At 39.4% G+C, this 26,486-nt stretch overlaps 1 protein-coding gene across 5 annotated transcripts in view; it reads left to right on the forward strand.

The window, feature by feature from the left end:
- Positions 1–26,486, forward strand: part of SEMA5A (semaphorin 5A) — a 318,257-nt gene that overhangs the window by 17,631 nt on the left and 274,140 nt on the right. For 4 of the 5 annotated variants that reach the window (XM_042048660.1, XM_042048661.1, XM_042048664.1 and 1 more), the window contains exon 2: positions 1,351–1,426. The exons of the other annotated variant lie outside the window; for it this stretch is intronic. The gene's annotated coding sequence lies outside the window, so the exon portion shown is untranslated. The remainder of the gene's footprint in view (positions 1–1,350; positions 1,427–26,486) is intronic. 5 annotated transcript variants of the gene reach the window in all.

Raw genomic sequence — 26,486 nt, forward strand, 5'->3', positions numbered from 1 at the left:
GGATGAATTTCGGCAAAGCTGAATGCTTTGTCATGAGATCTGATGAAGTTGTAGTTATTTTCTTTGCATGATATCTAATATAAAGGCATATAAATAACAGATTCAAAAAAATACAGGCCTATAATTCCTCTCTCCTGTCTAGGGAGAAATTAATTTGTACATGCTGCTTGCAAAACCTTTTGTAAAGGAGTTCAGACTCCTTCAGCAGAAGGTGCTATATAGGCAAATAGGTCAATTATATCCAAGTTCAGTGAATTTATTTAAAAAATTGACCACTAAGGAGGTACTAATACCCTGATAAAGAAAAAAATCCCATGGTGTTCTAATGTTAACCTGGACAGCAACACAAACAGTTGAAAAACAGATTTAAGATTGAAGAATTCAGAACAGTTTCGGCTTCTCCAGTCTTTCTTTTTATAAAATTCTGATTATGTTCTAAGATTTAGGAAAAAAAAAAAGGTAACAACACCTTCCAGCCCTTTCCTGAAAATGACCATTTTAATGCTTATTTCAACTACAGCAGTTGTGCTGGCCTAGATGGGAGCTAGTGAAAAGAAAACTATTGAAGGCTGAGCTTATTCATGGACTCTGCTTCCCCCTCAGCTTCTGTGCTTCTCAGTAAATTCACCCTGTGCAGGCAAAGCATTCTTGATTCATCTCTCTGAACAACCACATCTGTGGCTTAGGTGGTTCATCTCTTTTTATGAAAAGGATTTAAGCTTCACAGAAATAAATTATTCCCATATTGTTGTTAGTTTTAACAGTAATTTTAGACAAAGTTGCTTTAGATGTGGGGAAAAAGAGTCTCCATCTTGTTTAGGTGACAACTGGAGACTTGCATGAGAAGTAGAAAATGTGACTAGTTCTTTATGATATGACATTTTAGGACAGATTGACAAACAGCTTGAATGACATTTGAAATGTGAGATGTTGTAAGAACTCACTGCCTTTGCTATATGTAAACACTACTGGGAGAAAAACAAGCTTTTATTTGAAAAAGAAAAAGGATGAGGGAGAGAAGAGCAAGTTATGCTTTAGGCTATTTCCTTGTGTGATTATAACACCTGGACTGTCTTCAGAAAATGGCATGTCTTTCTGCTTCTATAATTTCAGAGTGGTTATTGACTGACTAGTAGGGGGCTTTTTATCTGGTGCCTTACTGAATTCTTTGCAGCCTCTTGACTCTGTTAGGAAGCTAAAATAGCAATTTTAGCTATCAGACAGAAATCATTAACAACATTTATTGACTTCTAAACACTCTTCTGTTATCTCGATGCTGTCAGATCGCCCTTGCCCACTTTCTACAAAACATAATTGAAAACAATGACATTTCTCAATTTTTGTGGACAGGTTACAGACTGGAGAAGATTTTTATCTGAGAAAACTTCATTCAAGATGAAGCTATAAGAAGCTGCATCTGCAAGCGGTAAGAACAGCTTTAACAAAGAAATCTCAACAAAAAAAACCCTGTGTGCCTTTTCTGCTTTGTCCTTTGCATTAAACTAAGAGATGTTTTTCAGAGGTCACATAAGAAAGTTGTAGTGGAAGTGACACAGAAATCCATTAAAACTGACTTCAGATTTCTATATTTCAGTATCTGTAGCTTCCTTGCATAACTCAGGTCAGTTTTATAGTAACAATTAATGCTCCGGTTTTAATTCTTTAAATTTGATTTATGTATGAAGCTCCTTCAAAAGAGTAGGATAGATAACATTGCAACAGCTTCAGGGTGAGGAAGTGAGCAAGAGTAATTAAATGCAGCTTTAAGGTAGTTCTATTTATCGAAGAGCATTCTACATGACGAGTAATAGTATCCTGTCAACTAAGAAATGAAGAAAGGGTAAAGGATAATTTAAATTAAAAAGCAAAGAAATCTTTTAATAGACCAGAAAGTAGGACACAAAGCTGAAAAGCTAAAAAGGAAGCACAGTGTAAAAATGTAAACTCTTTTTGTAATACATTAGCAAGTCAACATATTTCTCTTATGTTTCACTTTGTATTTGGAACCAAAGCTACACACAGATACATCTTGCTGGAAATGTGTGATTATTTTTATTTAGAACCTTGCAAGGCTCTCTGCATATTAAATACAACAAAGGAGTTAGTAAATTGATGTATTAGAATGTTAGAAATAAGGTAAAAAGTAACTTGTATGCTTACTGTTGTGAAATACTGACTTTGACAGTCTGGGTGTGCTAAGTTCTCCCATGTTTTGGAGTACGTGTGAAAATTGGGAGTGGTGACAAAAAAGTCTGCTTTCTAATGCTGTATAATAATATCAGTTCTGTATAATAGTATCTGTTCTGAGGGTGACATGGCTGGAACCTTCTTTTCCCCCTCCCTTCCCTCCTTTAAGAAAACAAAATACTACACCTGTTTGCTGAGCTTTGTTCCTTTTTGTCACCTTTGTGTGCTTTTTGTCTCACAGATTGTCCCTCCTCCATAAATTTACCAGACAGTAACATCTTCTACTTAGACATCCTATACCATGAGACACTGTGAGCTTAAAATGCTCATCAGATCTATGTAGGTGAACTGTATTATTTGTCCTGATCTGGAATCTGTCTTTATTATTATACTTTTTGAATGCTCATTGTGTCATACTGCCAAAGGAAAATAGTTCTCCCTGCCATCTACTGCATTTTGTTGAATTTAAGCAGGTTTTACCAAGTTTCTGTCAGGTTGCAGTGCTGTGGCTGTGTGTAGATTAGATGCTAAAAATTGTGTGAGAAGGATAAAAGAAAGGTTGAGAGGATCGGTCAGGAAGTAGCAGGGCGTTAGGAGATGGGTTTAGAGTGAATTCAAGTGAAGAGGCTGATCAGGATGTGTAGGAAGTGGATACGTTGTTCTCAGACATAAGATGCGGAAGGCTGGTATCAATTTGTTGGGAGGAATGTGATGAAAAATGAGACTCTGATAACTGTTTGAAGGTTTGAAAGCAATCTTTGATGTATTGTGAAGTACGTGTCTGGGGACATTTTCTAAAACCAAGGATGGCAATGCTGTCAGCTCCATTTTAGATGAGGTCTTTAATTGTTTAATGCTGCTACTCTGTGAATAACAGAGTACAGAAAGTCGCACTTCTGCTAAGCAGTAGAAGTGTTGAGGCTGTGGGGTGCACAGGGAAGGTGCTTGAGACGGGCTGTAAATGGCACCTGAGGCTGTGGTGTGGCACAGGAAGCCGTGTCACTGCCATTGCTACAGCCAGCTTCACGCCTGCCAATGGCCAGGAGCAGTGGGGGACTTCATGGAGAGCGGGTGGTGTTAGCTCCAGAAATAGCTCTGAGGCACCGTCCTGTTGCATCACTTCAAAAAGAGTTAAAGTGATTATCAGGCCATGCCCACAGTGGGTACTCCCTCCAGTAGTCCTCTGGCAGAGGTTTGCCCTCAGCTTTTCCTAAGTGCCTGGGTTCTCCCTGTGGTTTCTGAGGTAGTTGTTTCTGTCACTGAATGTATGCGGATCACAAAGGTAGCCAAACACTCACTGGTATTGTGAACTCAAATTTACTGCCTGAACAGTAAATCCCAGTCATTATGGGGCACCTGACATTTAAATAAAGAAACAAAATGCCTCAGCCTTGATAATTCAGCTTGCTGCATTCACATACTCATCATTTTGATTGTACAAGGGAGGGAAGGAAAACTTGCCCTGACATGAAGTGCCAAGTGCAGCCAGGCACCAAACTGCAGCAGGTGTTCCCAAGGGATGAAGGACCTGCAATTTGCAGGAAGCCTGCTTGGGAGGAGTAGAGGGCTGTCTGCTTTTGAGCAGCAAATTTGCAACTACTTGTTGAAACTTTTGCCTGATGACTGTAGTTGCTGTTGGCCTCTATGAAACATACAGAAGCTTGCTTGCTGTACCGTGGTGATTAGAAATATTAATTTCATTGCACACAAAAATCCCTAATGAAAAGTCCCTAATTAAAGGTTGACCATTTTCTGCCACTGTTAATTTTTTAAACTTTTTTTTGCAAATGTAATTGCTGCTATGATTACAGAATGCCAAATTGAGTTTGGGGACATATGCAATATTCTTTTACCACTAGTCTAGTCAAATAATTTTTAACGAGACAAAGAGCTCATTGAACAACCAAATTGGTTTGTTTACTTCAGTAGCTTAACTGCATTAAAATCAAAGAGCTTTCATGGGCAGGGGGTAATCTGTGTCATTGCTGGACGCCATTAATCACCCCCTCGACTGAGGGCAGCACTTTTCAAAAGTGACTTATAGATGATTGAATAACTTTACTCTCTACACCATTAATGGTTCCCAGCAGGCTGCTAGCGTGCAATCACAAACATCTGTGCGTTTGAAAGTTTCCACTTCCCCAAACAGAGACACATTTTACAAAGCAAGAAAGAAAAGGGGAAAAAAAGGAGAATTTGTTTTGCATGAGTGGCCTTTTGGAAAACGGGCTAACTGAAAATGTTCATGCTTTAACTCTTATGTGTTACAGTATCATCTGAGTTTACCTTGAGATCTTTATGCTCTCAATGGCATTAGAAGATTTTTTTGGTTTTAATTTGTTTTTGTTGTTTTTATTCCATAGGATCTTTCTGACATTTGATATCCAGTAGTGAAAGAAAATGTATCCTGCTTGCCTAGTAACTCATGGATGTTTTTGTTTTAACTGTGTTTAAAGTAAATGTAGCCACTTACCCCTAGACACTGCAGAGTGTGCATTATTTATTCAAAGCTGATGATTCAAGTCCTTTTGGAAACCAGCTTAACAGAACAGAGAACAAAAATCGTTTCTGCAGGCAGTCTGCTACTTCTAAAGTGGTCTTTTAGACAAGCATTTAATTACTCAGGGAAAGAGTGCTGGACATTGATTGTGTTTCCTCTCTTCACAGTGTCACTGTGCTTCCTCACCACACCTGTCCCAGGTGGGTGCTGCATAGCTGTTGTGACCATCACAGAATCACTGAGTGAAGGTTGCTTGGGACTGGAACAGATTGTCCAACCAACCACCCATGTTCAAACCATATTTGTTTTCATTTAGCCTCTTCTAGCACGTTTTATAGAGTATCTCAGCTTTTTTACTCTTGAGGACTTCCAGTATTTGTCCTACATATCCTGTAGAGTATTAATCCAAGACTAACATCTTAAAAGCATGAGATTGATGATGCTGTTTCACAATTCACTTTTCACTGTTCTTGCAGTGAAAAGAGCTCATCTAGAAGGACTTGATAAGTAGAAAAAGGAAAAAAAAAGGATGACCCAAAGGAAAGACGAAGAAGGAAGAATGCCTCCGTTATCGGTCAAAGATAATTGGTTCTGTACTGAATACGCATTTTAAGTTATCTATGGGTGAGGATATGACAGGATTAATCAGTTTCATGAAGCAGTGAAAATTTACTGCGTAATTGAGAGGTGAAAGGTTTGCATCCGTTAATCAGATTGGTACTTGGGTAAGATAAAGATAGCCTTGAGTTAGAAGTCTAACAATTAATAATGAAAAGGAAAGTGAGATGAACTGTGTGTGCTCTCTAACAGCTATGCAGAATGGGACTCCTAGGTAAGTATCTGCTACTCCAGAGTATAACAAAAAGTTGAGGTACAGTGGGAGAATAGGACACCTGGAATTTCTGTTAAGTACCTCTTTGACAAAGCTAACTATGATTTTAGAATACTTGGCATGTTTGCCTATTCCAGCATTGCTCCTGGGAGTGGGAAATGTTAGATGGATTCAGAATTCCCACTTTACTACCAGATTTTTCATGCTGTCTCAAATAACTTGTCCAGATACTTAGGCATCCTCTAAGTTGCTGCTTAACGGGTCTTGTGTCCCTAAAAATTCTTCCTATCAAGTTACTTTTTATGTGAGCTTCTAATCTGTTTAACTTCTGTGGCCTGTGGTTTAAATGTGCTCATCACCGGTGTCTTGGACTGAGCACCCAGGGGGTGATTCTGAGCAGAATATATGAGTTTTGAACTTCCTGAATGTATTCTGGCATGTCATCTGATCTGGTAGTTCCTATTGTTGTTAAGAAAATGGTGGTAAAATCATGGCTGGTAGAGGGATCATGGTGTGCCCTTTTTTTTGCCCACTCAACTCATATGTTTTATCTGCACATGTGTTGCACTACCTGTTTCCTTCTCTTTAGATTCAGAAAATTACTTGATTATTAAAAGCAAATCCACAGTAAGACAAAACTGTCCCATGTACAAATCCTTCCCAGCAGGAATTCTTCTGTAGCCAGAGGAATTTAAGCAGCTACAGTAGCAGTGAAGTGGCAAGGATTGGTCACAAAACTTCTTTGCCAAAAGGGGATTTTGTTTGGCCTTATGTCCAGCCATACAGATGGTCCTGATCTTGTTAAATGCTTTCTACTACCCAAATTATTTTACATGTGTATTTATAATATGCAAGAGAGGGGCTTTGTTTGTCAGGACCAGGAAAATGAGTTTTCATCCCATCAAAGCAGAATTGATAACAGGAGGATCATTAGCTACTGGCACTTGTCCTGGAACAGAAACTGCAGCTGCTATTAAAAGAATGTGTCTGTAGATTAAACCTGTCTTTAGCATGAGTGTCCTGTAGAACATCATGAGGACAGCATATAAATCATATTCAAGTTTTAGAATCCTTTTCTTTCATAAATTAAATTAAGAAATTTATTTGTTCTCTGGATTTCCCCCCCCCCCCATGTCCCCTAGTGCCTGTAGGTAGTGTTGGATTATTCAGCTACAAATAGTTTGTTGAGAATTTATCCCTAAAATTCAGTTTCTTTTTTTTTGTTTGTTTGTTTGTTTTTGGTTTTTTTGTTTTTGGTTTTTTTGTTTGTTTGTTTTCATTGTTAGTGACTGAAACTTGGTTACTTAACTGGTCTTTGTCTTCTTTGCTGCAACTGTCAATGCCAGTGCTCAATTCTGCTGATGGATTTAGTGATACAAAGCTGGGCTCCGATCACCAGTGTTTTCTGTAGGCAGAGGGCAAGCGGTGATATCCAGGAACTGTAACGAGCTGAGAGTGGGTCTGGGCAGGTGCTGGTAGGCACTGGCTGTAGATACCGTGTTCACTTGTGAGTTACTGGTTTATGTCAGCTCTGAGCTTTTCCAGTGAAATTTCTCATTGCAGCTTCTGAGCAGCCGTGCTCTCAGGGGGTGGAGAGGGCTCCCTGCACCAGCCCAGTGCATCCTGCAGGCTGCACAGCGTGCTCTGGCTGTTATCTCCTGCCATGTCTCCATACAAGCGAGACCTTGTGGCCTGGCTGCAGGAAACCATCGGGGTCGTTGCAGAAATGGGAGACTGCACTGAGTGAAATGTGCTCTACACGGATCTACAGGTGCTCTGATTTGGAGCTTGTGTGTTTTAGAGATCACAGTAACTGAGGCTAAACAAACCCAAGCAGCCTTTAAAAGAGGTAATATAAACAAACAAGCATGTACATCTCTCTTCCTAGATGCCTTCATTATTCCAGTGGTTTGGAAGTGAGGCTGTAACTAATCTCTGGAAGTGTCAGCCTCCTTTGTTTATACCTGCTTTCTCATCTGAATGATGGAGTCCCACCCTCTCTCATACTTGCAGTAAAGTTAATTTGGGTTTTTACCCCGCCTTCTAAATTGGTAATCAAAAAGTACAATCATATGTTGTGCTCTTGACTAAGTTTCTTCTGCATCTACCTTTGTTGACACCAAGCATTCATAGCAAAATTTTATTCTCCTGTTTTTGTAGAGAATTGTCTAGCTGAAAACTGAACTCTAAGAGCATGGGGAAAAGTAGTGTGAGCAAAACCAAGCCTGGATATTTAAAAAGAAAATCCAAACTCATACCTTTACTAATCAGTCTGAACTACGTATAGATGGAGGTTTTGTATTTTGTGAGAACATGCTTTTAGTGTCCTGAACCCTTTGTCTTTGCTTGTAGTCTGGCTTAGGTGTGGCAGCAAAAGCTGTTTGCAGTCTTGCACCATAGCATGGAAATGGCCAGACTTCAACAGCTTTTATGTATCTCTGCTGAATTCCACACTCTAGTGATATTTTTAAAAGTAGCTTCTGGTAAAGCAAAGGCCTGGAAGAAACATTTTTTTCTGGAAGCAGTACTTGTAAAGGACTGATTGAGGAGTAAGGTGCTAGTTAGGGCTTTTTAAGAATACTGAGTTAGTAAGAGTTGCCTTTTAATAAAATAAGATCAAGTGTGTAAGATACATTTACAATATAGCTCTGAAGAGTGTATATGTTCCTAAATCACTGCTGACTGTTTTATGCTTTTCATCCCCAGATGTGAATTTTGAGTACAAATAACAGTATTTAATACTCAGTACTAAAAGTAAAGTGTGTGTTTGGTCAATAAATTAAGGAATTATGAAAGGAGTTTTGGATGGTCTGAGTTCACATGTCATACAAAGATAACAACATTAGCTTTATATGAAAAACATGGATCTTTTTGTCCACTAAAGGAAAAAGAGCAACTGCTAATCAAAACTACAATGGGATAGTAATAAATAAATTGGGCAGACATATTTTGCTGTGGGTCAATTATGCCACATAAAAAAAGAGTACAACTTTCTTAGGTGTATTAATATAATACAGCACTAGGGTTGTCTCCAGTGTTCACTTCGTACTTACTGACACCAGTTTTGACTGGAAGCTATTCAGTAATCATAGAATTGTAGAATATCCTGAGTTGGAAGGGACCCACAGACCCTCAAGTCCAACTCCTAATAATAATGGTGTCCATTTTCTTTTTCCTCTGCCTCTGCTTCTGCCTCTCCTCTCCTCTCTTATTATTCAGCAGGGAACAGTCCAATTGTTCTGGAAGCTAAATACTCTGGTACAGAAAATGTAACACTTTTCATGTTACGGTAAGTGCGGGGAGGTCCTTCTCACAGCGTGGATAAGCATCCAGGGTAGTCTGGCCTGCCTGCATCGTGAGCCAGCAGTGCAGAGTGATCTGCTCTTGTGATGCAGCGTGTTGGGCAGATCAGCTCAGTGTTGCAACCACTGTGGGCTGTGTAGCAAAGGAGCTAGGAGTCCTTTTCCAGTGGGAGCTAGAGTCCTGGTGCTTGGGCTCGTGCATGGAGATGTCAGTGAGAGTTTCCTGGCACAGAAGTTTCTTTCTGGCAACACTTTTAAGCGCTTTTTGTTTTCAGTCATGTAAATTGTGTGTGAGCTGCAGAACAAGGTATATAAAAATGGAAAAAGAGATTAATATTTCTCCTTTGCTAAAGAGCAGGTGGTGGAAATGACACACCTAGCTATTTTGTGCTTTTCACAACTGGGCTGTTACCACCTGGTTTGCGTTAGAAACTGTGAATGAGACTAGTAAAAGAAGTGAACAGAAGAAACTGGCATCTAAGCTAACTACTTTCCCATATCTTAAGGTAGAAATTAAAAAAACCTGACTTTTTTTATACTTGCAAGGGTAATTACAGCCTGATGAGTATCCTTATAGAAAACAGATTTTTGGCCTTGGGATACTTTGGATTGTGGAAGATAGGCTTCCAGAATAAAAACAACATGTTCAGGCATTTTTAGGTTTTTTTCTAAGAATATGCAATAATTATTTCTTAGCTTAAAGACTTTAGGATAAAAATAGATAAAGCAGTGAGCTGAAAAAGTCTCTTCTGCCCTGGCCAATGGGTTATTGTCTGCTCTTTATATGTAGCTGTATACAAGCAAAGATATGGAGAGAACTCTTCCCCCCCACCAAAAGCTTTGAAGGGTGCTGTTCTTTGTTTCTGAGTGGGCTAGAAAGGGTATTGCTCAGCTTCAAGCCTTGGCTGTCATTTCTTTTAGTATGTATGGAAGTATTCCCCAGCTTCCAGGAACAGACCTGTGAAATCTGTGAGATGAAGACTGTTTTTTAACAAATGTAATCCTGGTATTGGTTTGTGTACTTATTAAGTTACATTTTGAGTATAAATTCTTTGTTTGCAAAGTGCAGAACACAATTTGTTGCTAAACAAATTATAAGCTAATGTAGACTTTTTTTTTTTGCAACAAGTCATCTATGATGCTCTTATTTATCTATTTTTATATCAAAAACCATCTGTGTTCTTTATTATAATACTGTAGTTTTAGCAATTAGCACTACATTGATAGAGCTGTACCACATATGTTAATTTCTTTACTAGTTGGCATTGATTTTTTGTTCCATGCTGTTAGTTCTGAAATCTGGAACTCTGTTGCTTACCTCTGAATTGCTGATCCTTGAGCTGTGAAATATATTTCAGGTTGTTTTGCTATTACGTAGATTAAGCTTAGGATATTTTAAACCCCACAATGCTGTGTGTGTTGATTTATTTATTATTTAAATACAGTACAACTTACCTGAGGTAGCGCAATTCAAATGCAGAAGACATTTGCAGTGCCTCCTGCCCTTTCTGGGAGTTACTGCTCCTTGAATAATTACTGTGTAATCCTTATGCAAGTAACTTCTGGATGAATTGGTGTGTTTTGTAGTCAGAGTCCTTTGTTTGAGGGATAGGGTATTTGGCCTTTTGAACAGGAGGATGTCTCATTAATTATCCACCAATGGCTTCCTCTGACCAAGGAAGAAGTGATACTGAATACCGAGAGGGGTTTGTGATCATCTCTGTTCTACTCTGACTTGACTCTAAAGTCAACTGGAGCTAATTCTGTTAGTATAATTCATCCCTCTTGCAGATTAATCTGAACTGGTCAGAAAAATTAGAGAAAGATGACTCTGTGGGAAAGTATCTGATTTCCTCATTCCCACTCCTACAACACTGAAGATGATGGCTAGTTAAGGACCCTCCCAGAACTACCGTTTCCATGTTGTTTGACTCGGCTGCATTGAATGCATCCTGGTATTCAAAACCAAAACAAAACAGCTTTGTGTGATCAGAAGCACAGAGGTACTACTTCTTCCTTGGTGTCCTGTCATGCCTCTCGTTATCATGCTCTGAATGTGCCCACACAACACCTAAAGGCAGAAGGAAGCTTGTTCTGTTTGTGGTTCAAGCTAGCTGGCAGGGAGCCAGCTCCCATCTGAAGGCAGTGCAACTTTTCAGTTCAATGAAGTGTCAGACTTAAGTTAACACAATTCTGCTGTGTCTACAAATCTTATTTTTTCCCCTGGGTTTGTTTGGGCAGCTTGGAGCTCAGGAGGTATGACCTTTTCTGCAATAGATGACATAGCTGTATGCTTTATCACATATGCCTTTTTTTTTTCTTTGGCAAGCAATTAATTGAGATTCTTCTTAGAAACTTTAAGGCTCTTCACTTTTTGTGCTCTACCTACATGCCCAAATTTGCTGTTTGGAACTTTGAACAACAACAGTTAATGGTTTTGGCTTTTTTTTGTGTTCAGTTGCTCTGTTACTGCAGCAGGGTATGGAAGAAAACCAAAGTAAAGAATTTACATTTTAGAAAATTTGTAGCTAACTTTAAAATTGGAAAATCTAACCCAGGGATTTTATATCTGTGTTGTGACAGTTTAATTCACATTCCACTTGCAAGCTAGGCACCCAGAAAACAAGGGAGGTGCCTGTGGGAAGTTATGTATATGACTTGTCAATTACAGTGGAGTGAAGGGGTACTACTACCCCCAAACTTTGGCTGGAAACCTCAGCTCCGTTGTTCTTTCCTCTATAACCCTCAGCGTTACTAAAGTGAGAACCTACAAGTAGATGGCCTCTTCCTGCTCCAGACTCTCCGACTATAAATAAGTGTGTAATAAAAGTGCAGGACTGAACATGAGATGTTGGAAAAGGATAGAGCATCAACAGTCTGGTGAGTGAAACTGCAAAACTCAAGCAGCTTCCAGCACTGGCTGATGAGCCTGTGCATGTAACGCAACCAAGTCCAAGCATCAAGTGACCGACCAGTAGTGGCTGAGAAAACAGGGAGTGGAATTAGCAATTTGAAGTACCTGTGGTTAGCTTGAGCTGTGCAAGGGCCACCGTTCAAACATGTTTTTCTGCTCTACATGAAAATTTTGAGTCTGTGGATTGGCTGCACTCTTTCTGTATTTATCAGAAAGGACCACTAGGTGCAGGAACTAAGTTGGTGGCAGGTCACCTAATTCCTTTGACCTTTCAACTGGAATAGCAAAAGAAGCCAAAGTCACGCTTTGCTTACTTTTTTAATTGCCCCTCTCTAAGGCAGTCATGGTATTCTTGATAATACAAACAGAATTCATTTTTATCAGCAACACTAATTTTATGCTGGTTTCAAAAACTTGAAAATGATCTTTATTAGAAACTGGAGGCCGATCCTTTTGAAAGAAGGCATGATGAAGTCATGAGGGTGCAGGCATTAATCACATCTGCTTGCTGTCAAGCAGGTTTTATGTTCCCTGGATAATCAGAAACCTTGGCTGCTGCTTTGTCTCTTAGCAAGGCTAGCTATGCTTTTACAACCAGAGAAAAGAGAAACTACTTTTTTCTTTTCTCAAGGTTCATCTAGATAGCTCTGGTAATTTCTACACATCTGTTAGCTGGGACTGAAAATCGTTCATTAATTGGCAATGTTCTCTGCAGCAAGGAAATATGATCCCAGTTGTAAGACTAAAGCGTGACCTGTTCCTTTTTAGTGCCAGACCTATATTTCAATATTTGTAGTAATTTTTTTGAAGGGCTTGGCCTGGACACCCATTAAAATGCATTTTTTTAACACTTTCTCCAAAACCTGATAACAGTTTCTTTTTTTAAATGTGCAAGGCTGTGATTTACAGCCCCTCTCTCCAGCTCTGGGGGCGCTGTCAAGACCTATGGCTGCTTCAGCATGTGGGTGGGTTGGCAGGTGTGATAGCAGTGCCTGGACTGTGTCTTTTGATTCCACAACAGTTTCTTGTCTATCAAAGATGGTGTTGACCGTGAGTTTCATTATTTAAAAGGGTTTTTGTGTGTGTGTGTGTGTTGCTTCAATTTTAACACCTTTAACTTAGGATTCTGAAAGGTGTGTTGTTGTTACTTATTTTAAGGAAAACTACTTGAGATGAGAGATTGCTATGTAGTCATTCTTTTAATTTGTTACCTATTTTTAGTTTGTCTTTTGTTGCGTGGTTGGAGCAATAGAGCTGATGTGTGTGCAGGATCAGCCTCTTGCTTGTCTTTGGTTCCTCACAGTGTGCATGAGAACTCAGGGGAGTTGCAGATTTAGCAGTTTGTTCTTAGTTGGAAGATCTGATGTTAACCATGATAGTTATACATATAACTTCTGCCTGTTCTCCACATCAAGGAAGAAGATAAGCTATGGATTTTGGTTCTTTGGCTTCATCTGGGGCTGGATTAGAGAACAAGGACATCGAAGATTACCTTGTTCTTCACTATTGTTTTTCTCTCACTCGTCCTTGTGATTGTTTCAAACCTATGTCTGTATCAGTCCCAAGACCAAGTCTTCAGTGATCTTGGCTTTGCGGCTGTTTTATGACTTAAGTTTGAAATTTTTTGATTTCAACCTTCTTTAAAAGTTCTTGTGGGTGCAGGAGTTATTAATCCTATCTTTCAGAATTTGATACTATTTGGTTTTATAGCTTAATTGTAATGAGTGTTGCCATCTCTTGCGGAATTTAGTATGTCTTTTTTATTGGACATAATGGAATGCATCTTATGGATGGGGAAGAGGAAGCCACAGGGAAGTACATTTAATTTTTTCTGCCACTGAGTCAGAGGACCAAATTTCCCAGACACAGGGCTCTATTACAGCTCTTCATCTACCCTTTTTAATAATTGCACAGCTACCACCTCAGTTTGATTTGGAAGACTTCACCAGAAACTGGCAGTTCCAGGAGGGATGCTCCTTCCTGTCTGTCTGCCGAGGGCTTGTCCTCACATGTAAACCTCTGGCATACTGTTTGCCAGGTTTGATGCCGGATTTCAGAGGACCTTGCTGCTGTGACCTGGATTTGCTCTGTCTATGGCATTTCAAATTTGTATTTACTTTCCAAAGTACCCAGTCGCTGTCAGATTTGTATGAAAAATCAATCTGAATTCCTGTTCAACACATGTAGCTTACATTTATGCAGCCTTTAGTCTCTTCTCTAAACTTTACAGGAAGCTTAAAAATGTAGAAATTTCCTTAGATGATGATATTGTTATTATGATTATTAGTGGTGGTTGGTGGTATGTTGTACAAAATTTTGAGCACTGCAAAGAGTAAAGGACAATACAGATTGTTTCTGATTGCGACAGAAAATGCATGTGATATAATCAGAAAAAAATATGCAAACGATGATCACGTGTGCTAAATGAAAACAAAGGAAAATGTGAAAAGAAAGTGTAGGTAAATAAGGATCATTTTAAAAAACACTGACAGGAACCTAAATTATCAGGATGGAAAATCATACATAACTTCAGAGAATGTTTGAAGGAGGTTTTTTGGAGTATCTGCAGAATAAACATATATTCTGTGCCAGAGGAATGTTTTCCTGGTGCCAGGTAATTTTTTTGTTGTCCTGACTGAATTTTTTTTTAATCCTTCTAATATAGATGAGATTAAAAAAAGCCACAAAACCCTCTTGACTACATTGTTTTCAATATTTTTTTTTCTAACGCTGTCTATTGACATCCCTATCTTATTTTGGTTCTGATACTCTGATGTTTTCTAGTCACGTCATTGAACTAAGTAATATATTTAGGCTTTCTGCGAGATTTAGGATCAAAGGAGAAGTTTGCAAGAGGCCAGTTTTCTGGTGTTACAGGTGACTCTTATACTTGTGAAACTGTTATTTTTCCTCACTTCTGTGTCTCTCTTCTCTGCAGTAAAGTGTATAAATCCCACCTTTATTGCATCTTTTTTTTCTTCCTTTTAAATCCAGCATGTCAGCTGTCTGCATCAGGAGAAAGGCATTGTGTGTGTTTGTGTGAAAAGTGTGTGATATGGATCACTATCAGTCATGGAATCTGTCATTCAGGCCTTCCTTACATGAGTTATTGAAGGATATTAAAGGAACTAATTTGCTGCTCTTGAATTTTAGGGCTGTTTGCTAAGGGGAAGCAGGGGTGGAGGCTGGAAATCATCGTAGAGTCGTAACTGGTGGAGTTAGAAGGAACCTTTAAAGACCATCTAGTCTGATCCCACTGCTGTGGACAGGAGCATCTTCCACTAGACCAGGCTGCTCAAACCCATCCAGCCTGACCATGATAACATCAAGGATGGAGATGTTATCAACATCATGGAGTGATGGAGAACCCAGAGTTTCTCTGGGCAACCTGTTCTAGTGTTTCACTGCCCTCATAACAACAAATTTGTTCCTTATGTCCAGTCTAAATCTTTTGATTTAAAACCATTGCCTCCTGCCCTGTCACTGCAGATCTTAGAAAGAGGTCTCTCTCTGTCTTTTTTACAGCCCTCTTTATATATTGTAAGGCCAAAATGTTGGTTTCCCATGCAGTTTCTGTATGGACTTTGCTGTCTGGGTCACTGGGTCGAACAAAACATTATTGTTTTGTTTGTTGTCTACACAGCCCTGTAAGTATATGATATCTCTACTGTTTCTTCCGTTTGTCCCCACTTCTGTATTGTTTCTGCTTCCCTAACCATCCTGTCTTGCCTCTGCAGGCTTTCTGTGCGTGTCTGCTCTGTGCTGTTCAGTCCTGATCTGGCCTCCTGAAGCCTTGCTGTCCTATCTCCTCATAGTCCTTCCTTCCTTTCTGTTCCAGCTAATCCTTAATTCATTGCACTTGATAATCTGACTTTTAGCCTTTTTTTTCATTCAGTAATGCAATGTCCTTAAGTTGTTTTTTTAAAAGGTCAACCTTTGCTTTTCTTTTCTGTTTAATTTCTGGTTTCTTGTTGAAGTTTTTTCCTCCTTCTTCCCTTCCTTTTATGTCAGGTCTAATGGACTAGCAGATCCTGATTATTATGGTTCCCTCCCTCTCTTGTGCTTTTCTTCCTGAGCCTTACATGGCTGCAGTGGTCTCTTTAACCAGCCAGAAGAATCTGATTTTCAGGTCAAATGAACCCATGTTGTGGGGATATGTAGTTCTCTGCTCATGGCTTTTTTTTTTTTTTTTAAGAGATCCTGCCTCAACTGAAGCGTTTTGGTGCCTCTACATAGCTTCCTATCCCCCTTCTTTTCTTCCTTTTTCCCCAAGCAGCTTCTTTCTGTCTTTGGGTGTCTCAAAAGAGAGTTGCTGCTGATGCAGGAAAGCCCCTGCCTCCCATTGTCAGTCCTTTCTTGTTTTCATCCTTGGTGCAGCTGGATCTATGGGCTGACTTCACTGAGCCTGAGGGAGTGTGCTCTGCAACATCCACATGTCAGTGAGCTGGCCAACTGTTGCTGTTGAAAGATCTGATTTATAATGGATATATTTGTCTCATAGCATTTGACTTCGGCCTAAAGAGAGAGCTAAGTGGAGAAAGTATAGACCTTAGCTGAAATACAATGTACAGCTGTTCTCCAAACATACTGTGTTTATGATCCAGGATAATTCAGCTAAAACTATCTGGAAACCTTCAGAGATAAAATGTGTCATTTAATGGTTATACCTCTTATTTTCTGAAGCAGTAGTAAGCTTGCACTCTTTCACTTTTTGATAGGTGAACAGCTGGAGCTTGGAGTCTAGGACGGGCTGGTTTGTAAGAACAAAAGATCTCAGTTCATTTGGACAGGCTGTATTTTCTCCAAGAGCTGGACCATGCACCCGGTGGATGACAGCTTTTCCAAAGGAGCCAGAATATGGCTGGAAGACACTTCATTCCACCCTGTCGAGTAATAGTGTTATACTGACAGGGAAAAAAAAATTCAGCATGATAGATACCACTCAAGATCACTCTGGACATCTTTGTTTTCACCAGCATATGATGAGGGATCAGCTTATAGTGCAAGGACTGGAATGTGGCCAGGACCATGGAGATGGCTAGACAAGTTACTTATGTGCCTGAGACGCTTGGCCTGAGCCTGGTGTTGCTTTTTTTTCCCTCTGTAACCTCTCCAGAGTGGAACTGATGTGCTTCTTATTAGTAGTGCACTGTAACAGTGGTGTGTAAAGGAGGTAAATAACATTTGTTCTCCCATCCGTTAACACACATATTCAATACAAAATGTCAAAATACGTGACTAATAAATGGTGCAAAGTTTCTGTGAAGAATGCCAATAGTTTTTTTTGTTCTCATTTCCACTTAAAAGTTGTTTCTGGTACTCCAAACAGAAAGCACTGTACATGGCAGTAATTTTCTGTGTGTTTGCTAGAGAACTGCAGGATAATAAACTGCAGTATCTGTTTATTAACTCCCTGTCAACTTCAATCAGACATGCTGAATTTTAACCCTAGAACACTTTAACTAATGTGGAAGATTATGATCTCTGGCCTGTGCTCCAGAACAGAGGGAAATTGAAACGGCAGACTTGTAAAAATATTGTGTCAGTCAGTATTTGTCTTTACACAAACATCCTGAGGTTGGAAGGTGTCATAGGTGTTCAGTTCTAGGAAGTGTCTAGTAATTATGTGGCAGTAGATTTTTCTTTTCCTTTTCCAGCTTGTCTCAAGATGCTGCCTAACAAGATTATCTGTGTGCTTGCTGCCACTAGCAGGGCAGTCCTAGTTCTAGCTGTGTGCTGGGTCTTCCTCTATTGAAGGTGACCTGATTCACCCCCAAATGAGAACAGTTTTCTGTTGCTGAGAGGAGTGAACTGGCTTGCAAAGCATCACAGTGAACTCCGAGGAGAGGACAAAGAAAGGTGGACTGTATCCATCTGCTCTGTCAGCAGTACGCCCTTTGCTTACCTCAGCCTCCTTGGCTAACATAGCAAATGCCACTTGGTTGGTATAGCAAATTTAGGTGGAATTCACAACAGCAATAGGAAGATGTGTGGTGCCCCATCCTTCCCCTGTTGCCAGAGGCAATGGAATGTCTCAGAAAACAGTCTTGACTAGTCTTCACAATGTTACAGTGTGAGCAAGACCCTGTAATGACCTTGGTCTGTGCAGTGGACCACCATGTAATGACCTTGGTCCACCATGACCTTGGTCCACGCAGTGACTGAACTGTTCAGCTGCAAGTTCCCTGAACTGTTCAGTCTGCTCTTGCCACAAGAGGCTGCAGTTCAAGTGGGTGAAAACAGAATGTGATTGTGTGAGGTGTCGGACAGCCTGGATAGTTGGCAGGGCCGTCCCGCCAGCTCCAGCAGCTCTGCTGGTGCACAGCTCAGGCTGGAGGGAGTCGGGCATTAGGGGAAGGGAGGGAGAAATGAGGAAAGAATAGAGAGAAACATGGAAGGGGAAGAAGTAAAAACAAATGGTGAAAAAGAGAAATGGAGTAGAAAAAAACCCTTGCATGAGTTTTATATTGCATTAAGATTTTGTAAGGACAGTGTAGTAAAAAAAATTATAAGAACAGGTAATTACTTGGATTCCCAAAACTGTCGTCTGATTGCCCTGCATTGTAGTGCCTGACAGATTCTCCTTCATATTTCACTGAAAATGTTTTGGATGGTCAGCTAGAGATTTGGCTGTGGTGTGAGGTGGTAGGGAGGGTCACACTACCTGGCAGAAGCACCCACACTGTCACTCCTCCAGCCCTGCCTTAGGTAGGAGACAGTACTAGAGTTATGCCTGACCTTGTTGCTTGCTTGTTCTGTGGGCCACCACGGGAGCTGGGCATTTGGGATGTCTTTTCTTTCTCCTTCTGGGGTTACTTTGTTCATCCGCTGGCTGTAGCAGGGAGCATATTTTCAAACATGGTAGAATAAGATGTGAGGTGAGATGATTTGTGATGTACCAGTCTGACAGGAACAAAGATTTGAGGTCCAGCAGTTGGCTTTTGGGGGAGCCATTTTTCATGGAAGTTTTCTGAGAGGGCTTGCATCTATATTACTGTTCTAGTCCCCGGCTGCTTAGCTGAAGCAAACCTCTTACCACAGTTTTAACTTGCATTTTTAATCACAGACCTTGAATCACAGACACTGGATTCCTCGCCTATAAAACAAAACAAGAAGGTGTTCTTTATCTACTAATGGATGTTCACACCACGAAACCAGACTAGAAATAGAATGAAGTGGAACACCCCAAAATGTATATGGTATCGTTATGGATATTGTGTTTTTACTGTCGGGGGAAAGTTTTATACAGAAAAATGGCCTTTGTATATTTCTTGTTCATTAATTTTCAGTGGCTTTATGTCCTTCTCATTTCAAGGGTATGTGGCTATAGTTACAGATGGTGAAACTTAAACTGGGGAACAGCCTGTGGAAGAAGGACTGGTGGTAGAGGAGGTCCATTTCTGTGTGAAATGCCAATTCCAAGTGGATCCACAGGGATTGGCAGCTTTCCACAGCCTGAGCTGAGTGCTAGTGATCCCTCTGCCAGACAGCGAGTGTCGCCATGCTAGTGTGTGTTTATACCCGCATTCCAGTTTTGACTTTGTTATTTATAATTTGACTGAATTGCTATAATTATTACTCACTCTTAGGCCAATAGCTGTTGCACCAGATGGCAAAAGTGATCATGCTATGACTCTGCTTTGCCTTGTTTAAGAGTTCTCAGCATCCAACTGCGCCTGCAAAAAAATGCAATCCACTTACTACAGAGCACTTCTGGAGGTTTGACTGCTTTATTAAGGTACTTTGATAAGAATAAAGTTCCAAAAAATCTAATTAGATTTTTTAAGTCTGCATGTACTATGTCATAGGAACTTGCAGTGCAGCTGAGCTTGATCTGTAGATGCATTATGGAACCTCATGTCAGCTATTCTGGGCATACGCACACTCATACAAGCTCTGGCCTTAGTTTCATTAACATATGAAAACAGAAGAAATTTTGTTCCTGGTATGAAAATGGATGGATTGCAAAGAAGTTAATTTGATTCCAGTGCCTGGGAATATTCGTTGGTACTGTTTAATCAGCTCGTGCAGATACAGTGTTGGTGGCTTCTATTAGATCACATACAATTAAATAAAATGTTGGAACAAATGATAATTGTGTTTCAATGGCAATAAAATTGCAAGTGGTACTGATGGTACTTTCATGTAATAAGGTACTACTTGTGTATTAATTAATTTGGGCCTCATGCCAACCTATAGCTGTCTGATTTTAGGTCCATTTTTAATAGATTGGTGCGTGCAGTAGGTTGGTGTGGTGTGTGCATGCGTGGCATTTGTGCTCTGCAAAATCTTCTAATGGAAATGAGTTCAGGGTGTGACTGAATTCTCTGTCAAAGGTCAGTGGTGTCTCTAAATGAAACCAGGCTGTATCCCATACTTAGACCCCCATAATTCTAAATAACCAGCCAGGGAGTCCACACCAGGTATTTAGACAAGCTAATCTTCTGCATATGTTTCACAGGATTAATCTATTAGTGTGAAAATTAAGATTATTTTTATTTTCTATTGAAGTACATGAAAAACCATGATCAAATTTGCACTGTATCCACTTGGTTATGATAGGGGAAGAGCTTTGTGGACAATATGTTTTTTTAGAGCTGTCCCATTAGGAGCTGCAGGGAGGCTGGTCTGAGATGCTTGTAAGTTTGTGCATGAGGTCTCTGCTCAGTTTTCCTTTAATGTGGCAAGAAGTGGGGGAAGAAGCTTTGAGTGTCAGCACCTTATGGGAACAGAGCTCATTGTAGGTTTTGGAGGGAGATGCTGGAGATGTCCCCTTAGCAGGAGGGGTGATGTAAAAGGAAGAATGGGGTGAAGGAGGACACCTCGATGCGGGAGCAGATGTCAGAACAGAGGTGTAGTCTCTCACTGTATTTAGATGAGCACAGCTTTTGCCAAACTGGCTATGCCCTCTGCTATCTGTATGTGTTGATTTTGTTGAAAAACCAGGGAGAAGAAATTACAATGCTCTTAGTTGTACTCTGAGACCGTGATTCACTTTTCAGACTGTTGTCAGAGCTGCTTGGAAGCAGCTTCCACAACAGTATTTAAAGATAAAATTGATTAAGGTTTCTATCAAAAAAGTGTAACAAATTTCTCTGCTTAATTGAATAAAATCCAAGCAGGTATGCATTTGAACCAGTAAATACTATATTAAATTTTTATATCTGCACTGAGTCTGTCTGAAGGGCAGACGTGGGAACAGAATACTGTCACTAAGCTCTGCCTTCAGGGACCACAGTTGTACATTTTGGAGCTGTCTCCAGGCCACCATTGCAATCAATATTTACTGTAATCACAAATGAAATGAGGGAGTCTTAAAGTGGTGGGTGCATTTAATAAGATGTTATATTAACATAGCAATGAATTGAGGATTAATCGAAACTTTTTAAACTGGTGCTGAATTGATTTAGTGATTTGCATTTGGCTTAGTACTGTATGCCTGTTGACAATAATTTATTAAAAAAAATTGCATTGCAATTTCCTCTTAATTGCACATGGTATGCTTCAGGGTGGCAGGGAAGATATTAAAATATGAGTAACAGATGTGATATTTGCTAATGGAGCATCACATCCTGTATATTTTCCTCATCCTGTTATTTATTTATCTTTTAGAAAGAGAAAATCCACTTCTTCCTATCTGTTTTTTTTTCCCAGAGGGCTGAACTAGTCATCTTCTCTCATAAATCAGTAAGTGGAGAACAGCCAAGTATAGTGGTTATGTACCATAATATTATTATTACTGTAGGGTTATTAAGTCTCAATTTGGCCTTCAGAATTTTAGATGTGCACCACTGTTTGGGATCTGAGCTAAAGATGCCTGGAGATAATAAAAACTTTTGCATTCATGTCTGTGAACTCTCTAGGAAATCCTTTATAGCTGTATTCTGCCAGATGTGTTCTGCTCCAGATGTGGCCTGGTAAAGTTGCTCTTGTCCTAGGTTAACTCTAGGGAAATTCTGTTTTCAAGGGTACTGTTCATATGTTGACCAGCTTTGACAACGTGTGCAGATCTATATATTCTGTTCCCTGCACTCTTGCTCTTCCTTCTCAGTGCAGACACTGTCTCTCTTTTCTGCCATGGGGTGATGCAGCACCTGAAGGAAGCCAGAGGTCTTGGGGTTTCTTTAAAAGCAGGTACAGTTTTGGAGATCTGGTGATTGGAAGGTACTGATCATGCTTCCCAGGCACTTCACTTGCAGCCTCTTACCCTTTCCCTTGAGAAGAGCGGTGTCTTGCTTAAAGACTTGAAAGGAATTGTTGTTTTAACTCATTGTTTAGCTTGGATTAGATTTCTTTGAAAATAAATTGCATTTCTTTGCCTAGAAGTATTGCAAACTTGAGATTTTTGAAGATTCCCACCCCCCCCCCGCCTTTTATTTAAGTAAAGGAGAAAAAAAACCAACCTCCAACATGTTTCCCAACCAACCATTAGTAATTATTATTACCAGTAACTATTGCCTGTGCATTTAATTCTTTGGTCACATATCAGAAAGCTTGAAAGAAAACTGTTTAATAAAACTTTGATATAAGAGAAAATGACTTTGCTGAAAGCATAGGAACTTCAAGCTATTTTGGTTTGAGTTTCCTATTAGTTTTCTCTGTAGGTCTGTTGAGAAGTAAAATGTCCTCTAAGACACAGAGCTAGTCTTGTTGTGATGAAATAATATCCTTTAAAGTATTTTTCATATTCTAATATAGCAGTTGTCTTTACTCCTTCTGCTGATACTTAGAACTATAGCCCAGTGTCTTCAGTGGGTGAGAACCTGGTGTTCCTGTTTTGTGAAAAATAATCTCAGTCTGTTGCAAATCAACTTCATGGTCCATGTAACTTCTTGTTAAGAACACATATTTTTAATAGTTTCAGTTAGCTATTCCTGTGTGTTTCCATGGAGACAAAATGGAGCTTTTGAAACAGTCTTTTTCATGAAGAAATGCTGCAAAGTTTTGTGCTCTCTTTTGTTAATAATTCTGATTAATTCCTGTTAATTTCTAAGACATCATATTAGTTTTCTGATTTGTTTCCTTCCAAGTTGTACTGTTCAAATTATCATAACCAATTTCTTTACCATCCCCTAATCATCTGTTTTGACTCCAAACAATACATATTGTATGAAATATGGGTACTAGAAAAATGGCTTTATGCAATAGATATTGGGGAGACTTTCACCAAAAAGATAGTTGCTACCACTGCAAATGAAAAATAACGGGGTGCTACTTTTCCATTACAGTGATCATCCACATAATCCTACATGAACTGGATAGGAATGCTCTGTGCTGCGACTAATACCCTGTCTCAGAATAGCCAATGTTTGATGGGATGCATCACAAATGATAGGACAGATTGATGTTTAGTATTGCCTTTATCCACCTGCATGACCTCTGTGTAGCCTAGGAGTGATGTAGTTGTGCAGAAAGATGGAAAGGTGTGCTGTGTTACCAATAGATTTTTGCTAGGAACAGCCTTTAGAGCATTAAAATGGAACCTAAACTGGCTTTCTGTGGTTTGTATTACAGCTTTGCTGTATTGATGGAGAGTGTGATACAGAGAATAACATCCCAGGTGAGGCTGTGGAGTCTCTATCCTTGGAGACACTCAAAAGCTGCTTGGAAACTGTCATGGCCCAGCTTAAATAGGGCTTTGGACCAGATGACCTCTAGAGGTCCCTGCCAACCTCAGCCCTTATGAGATTTTGTGATATCTTTGCCAGTGTAGTTGCTTCTTAAATGAAAGGAGTAAAGTTGCTATATTGGTAAGGTACTCCTAGTGTAGACTTGACCTGTACTCATTTTGTGCATGGTTTACTATATTGTACCTTTGTTGTCTGTATGGCATTGCAGTAACTGCTTTTTTCCAGCAAGACTTTAGGCACAGAATGAGGGTACTGTACAGTAAGCTGCATTCACTGCTCTGAGATTTAACAGACCTTCTTTTTCTGACATCTGGAATTTTTGTGACCACTGACATCCAGGAATGCATAAAAACAAAAAAATATGAAAGTGCCTATAGGTGAAAAATACTGAGGAATTTTTATTCTGTGTTGTACTTTTGGTGGTGAAAATAGTATTTCTGGAAATTTTTTTTGGCAGGTATGTGGCAAGTGTAATCCATTAATGTGAAAACAACTAGCATTTGTATATAGCTGATAACAGCATTCCAAAAGGCAAGATTGCTAGCTTCTGACAAAATAAAACAACAGAAATATCTGTTTACTGCTTTCCATTTTTACAAATGGACAAATTTGACTTCATTTAACTGAAGTGCTTCTTGGCCCTGCCCTCCTGCATATGATAAACTTCAGTAGTTGAGCGAGCCTTGCCAAGATGAACTGTTGCTTCTTCTTGCCTTTTGTAGTGTTCTTAAGCTCCTAAGTAAAGTTGTTCCTAAATTGACCAGCTTTTTTTGGAAATGAACAATGAAAACAAAGATGTATAGGTAGTAGTTAGATGAGACCTTAAAACAGTTTTTTTGTAGGAGCAAACTGTCCTTGACAGTCCAGCTGCTTTTCTCGTAAAACCTGCAGGCTTTTCTGGGTGTGGGCAGTGAACAAGTTGTGAATCTTTGATGTTTATGGCCTTGATGTCTGGCTGGGTGTAATGCTGTCTGGAAGAGTAATGAGAGGGGCTACAGTTCTTCTACCCAGATCCTGACCCCTCTTTAGCCTGCCAGCGGGGGGACTCGCCACATCTGCAAGTTGTATCCGACTGGTAAACAACTCCAGGGTAGATGGCAAAGAGGTTCAAGGAAGGGACCTATCTGCAGGCACTTCCTAGGTGATTTTTCCTTGATTGCCATGCCTATCAGTTTGTTTTTAAAATCAGTCTGTTTTGTGCTGCATAAAACATTCGTGTGTGTTGTTTCATGGACCGCTGTGTTCAGTGCAATCTCGTGTACGATAAGCACGGAGCTCGCTGCTGAGCAAGGCATGTGTGTAGCCGTTCAAAAGCAGCCTGTGCAATACACACAGAGACAGGAGAAAAGCATATTTGGTCTTAGGGCAGCCAGGAACTGCTTGCCTAGCTGACTTCAAGGAAAACAGTTTTTTGCTGGAAACATTGAGTTCAAGTTACTGTGGATTTCTGAGTTTGCTAGACAATTTGTGGGTTTTTTGAAACTCATCTGAGGTGAAACTGAACTCTGAATTGCATCACGAATTTCAGTGCTAATGTGAGTAGAACTTGTTGCATTTTTATATTCACAAAATAAGACACTTAAATTAACTGTTAACACTTGATCTGGGACAAGTCGTGGTTATGAACTGCTGGGTGAGCAACCCAGTCATTTCACTCTCCCAAGAACCAATACTGGTTGTCTTTTGCTAGAACGTTTTTCTTTGTACTTGCTTAACTATTTATTTTTTGTGGTTTTATCATACAAAGGAAAAAGCAAAATGTAAGTAATTGTTATGCAACTGCATAGTCAAAATAGGACTTCATTTAGACATTTTCAGATATAAGTTTTCAAATATAAGTCTTTGACACTGTTTTTATAAAACAAAAGCATGTTGAAATGGATAAAGTGATTTTTGAGGGAAAATAGGATAAAAGAAAAGTTTTCAAACCCCCAAATCTTTGTATATAAAAATCATTTTCATTGACTCTTTTGTAATGCCATGTGTCAAAAATTGCCATTTAGCAAAAATGTAATCTGATTTGTGGCCTTCAAAGAAAAAAGTATTTGTGATTGTGAAATATTAAAAAAATTAGTAGAGCTTGTGAATATGAATGTGACAAAATGATAGTGTATTGAGGTAAAATTTTGTTTATTCAATGAATGAATAAATACTTGATTGGATAATGGCTGATTAACATGTTGGATCTGGCCTATCTACAAGTGTGTACTTGAACTAGAAGGACTGTGAGGGTTTACCCCTCTTTGTACTTCACAGAGAAGGTATTTTAAACCTCCAAATGTGCAAAATACTCCCAAGTGAGAATTATGTAGTTTTACATTCAAAGTAGCAACTTGTACATTCTTCCTGAATTTATAGGGCTAAAAAGTAGAAAAGGTTGGGATCAAGACTTTAATGAAGGTTTTTAATGAAACAGGAAAGGATCAGTAATTTGGAAATAACCAAAATGACCCTCCTAGTAGAAGGGCTTGGAGTTTTCTTCTGCAAATATATTTATTATTCACTATTAATCATTAACTTAAAAGTCTGCCTCTGCTTTCAAAGTATGTCTTGAAGGTTTGTGCATGAAGGGATACAAACACAGGTTTTCCAAAACGAAAAATAATTTAGATAAATGTTCAGAGAGGAGCCAACTATTCAAATTTGGCTTTGGTTGTGTTACTACTGTCTCGGGACCTGTGGCATAGTTCCTTTATGTAATAAATTATTCTGCCTAATGTGTTTAATTTTTATAGAATCATAGAATATTCGGAGTTGGAAAGGACGCACTAATGATAATATTTGAGCACTAGTGTTTAAGCACTCATTAATAAAATGCTAGTAGTTGTAAAGATGGGTCTCAGTAACAGTGTAAGTAACAGTTCATGAATAGTGGGTCGTACTGAGTTGCCAAATCCGACTTCTGTAGGTACTGAGTTGTGGGGAGGACCATGCTGTATTGGGGAGGTGTGACTGACATGCACACGCATATTCCCAGGCTGGTTTTCCTATATCTATTTCAGTGACTGATGGGTTGGAAACATTGGTGACTTGAGCTTCACCCCGAGTTTAGATTTGTTGGGACGTGATCAGAGTCATGCCTGTCCTGCTATTGATACCTATTCTAACCAACATAAAACTG

The sequence above is a fragment of the Corvus kubaryi genome, unplaced genomic scaffold, assembly GCF_017639235.1.
Source record: "Corvus kubaryi isolate FWS band 111438036 unplaced genomic scaffold, C.kubaryi_AGA036_p1.0 68, whole genome shotgun sequence".
Lineage (NCBI taxonomy): Eukaryota > Metazoa > Chordata > Aves > Passeriformes > Corvidae > Corvus > Corvus kubaryi.